Source organism: Hakea prostrata, chromosome 7, assembly GCF_041222555.1.
Source record: "Hakea prostrata isolate BN-2017 chromosome 7, UWA_Hpros_2, whole genome shotgun sequence".
NCBI classification, from domain to species: domain Eukaryota; kingdom Viridiplantae; phylum Streptophyta; class Magnoliopsida; order Proteales; family Proteaceae; genus Hakea; species Hakea prostrata.
This window is the reverse complement of record NC_142606.1, coordinates 49,434,540-49,437,226: the sequence shown is the minus strand read 5'-3', so window position 1 is coordinate 49,437,226 and position 2,687 is coordinate 49,434,540.

Here is a 2,687-nt window from a genome sequence, read left to right as displayed (position 1 = left end):
AACCATGGCTAGGAATTAAGACCACATTCTCTCACCACAACCATTGGTATGAGAACTAATGCGTGTCAGGGAAATATCTATCGCTACGCAACATCATCTACTCAATCATGTTGTTCTAGATTCAGATACCTCCTTATGGCACTAACCAACTCAGACTGGTATTATCGCTTAAACTAGGGAATGACGTATTTTATGGCACCAACCAGGTCGGACTATGCACCCATAACCACATATGATGGGGCAGATTCTCTTATGTCCTCTCACAGGTACCAACTGGTTTTAAGCATTCACAAGCTTTACCTTACCATATGCAACCCTATCAATGAATGACCCCTATGGTAAAACTGTGTCCCTTCACGAGTTTCTACCAGTCTTGGGCACCCACCAACCTAGTATCGGTGCCATGAGTGTGAAATCCAGCCCAAAACTTAAATTAGACACCCTATTTGTTTTGGATGAAGAAGAACTTGTTTGATGTTTGACCTTGAAGTTGGACCTTGAGTATGGTGTTGATATGTTTAGAAGGTCCTAGGAAGTCAAGTCGGACCTCTCCCTTAGTGTAGATTCGAAAACCCATAGAAAATTGATGATGGAATTCCCTACTTGAAGAGCTTGGTTGATTTAGAAAAGAGAATGCACCTTGATGAAGAGAAGATTGGTTGATGACCTTAGAGCATGGTTAGATATGATTTAAAGCCATTTTCCTATGCTAGGTAAGTTATAGTTGTTGTGTAGAAAATTTCGTTTGATTCCGATAAGAGAAAGGCCCTCAAATCCCTGTTTTAGGCTATGCTGTCAGCCTGGGTCGAGTGCCTGGGTCGACTGGGCCATGCTACCCACCCACTCGACCCAAGCAAACAAAATTCGAGCAGAATCTTCTGTTTAGGTCTTTATTGCTATATATACCTCATAACTTCGTGTTTTTAGTATCCCTAGCCTCCAAAACACCTAGAGAACGAAGGAAACTCATCTCCAAGCCTCCTTTTGGTGTAGAAGAAGATCTACATTCAACTCTCAAGCTTTCTCTCCCTTGTTCTTCAATTGTTCTTCAATCAAAGGTTAGTATTCAATCTATTATGCTATTGATTCATTCTTATTATGATCATTCTCTTCTCTGATCTAAGATTATGAGGAAGATATTGCATCTCTGCAATCATATCTTTTACAATCTCTTCTCATTCTATATGCTATGATTTCATATTCATTCTCTACATGATTTTCATGATTTCTTCTTAAACTATGATCATGTTCTTATTTCGATTTCTTCTAGCATATTAGATGCATCTCTATGATCATTCTTACTCTTGATTTACTGTGTTCATATACTAGAATGAGGTCTCATCATCTCTAGTTCATCTCTTTCATTCATAGCTTGTTTTCAATGAAAACCATGTTGTTTTCCAAATTAGAAAGTCTTGTTTTCCAAAATAGAAACTATGATTCTAAATTAGGAAGTAATGGTTTTAATGGTGTTTGATGTCTAAAATATGCTTTTTAGTCTTAGACTACTGTGTTAGACATTCCCTCCAAGTTTCGCCGCATTCCGGTTTGTGTAGCATAGGTTTCGGATCAAGATTCTCTTTTTATTTCCCGATTTGCTCTTGGGCGATTGCCTGGGTCGACCGGAGCACTCAACCCACCAATCAACCCGCAAGAACAACAGAACTCGTTTTTCATCCGTTTCGACTCCAATCTTTTGGAATCACTTCTTATGACCTATACATGTTTTGTCAAGCTTGTTTAGGTGATTTTGGATCTGTTCTCTGATTTCTTATTTGAAGACTATAAGTTCAGATTTCGAGGTGAGTATTCCAACTACAATATGCCTATTTACATGTCTTATGGTATTATGACATGAATGCATGATTTAGCTACTGTTATGTTAGTTTCCATTATGATATGAGTGCTGTAAGTACAGTAGGATCTTATTTCTTTATTTACTCTATGTACTTGATCATGAATGAATACTTATTCATGTATGTTTCTTATTCATTTAATCTTGTCTTATTATACTCTTCTATTTGATGAGATATCTTTCGTGGATGATATGACTGAATTATGATTGTGATTGTTTAGGTATGATTTGGGATTGGGGAATGTCCTTTTGACATTTCTGTCCTTGGACCTCATTGGGAGTAGTATGGGATATTTCCAATGTTGCCCTTTGACGCTTTCCCGGATTATTTGTTGTCATACCTAGGACTTGTCTAGCAGTGTTTGGCTAGGTTATACCACTATTATATCAGACCCGATTCGGAAGGGTATTGAGACCGAACGACCCGTGGTAGCAATGGGGATTCATGGGCGCTCAAGACCGGTAACCAACCCGTGAGGGGATATGAATCACATTGTGGGGGCTATTTATAGGTAGGGTTCCATATGGATAGACTTGGGCTCATGGGCGCTTAAGACCGGTAACCAACCCGTGAGAGGACAACCAACCCGTGAGAGGACATGAGAGCTTCCCGTTTACTATATGTGGATGACCTATAGGGTTGATGAGTCCGTAGTCTGGGACTATGCTGACTCTAGTGTGAAGGATACCGGAAAGGATCGTCAGGGGCGAGGAATGGACGTATCTGGATCTGAGTTGATATGACTAAGTAGAAGACTTGCATTGGGCTAGGTTTTACCCTAACATGCGCCAATACTTAGACCAAACGGTTATGTGAGAGAGCGGTGACTTA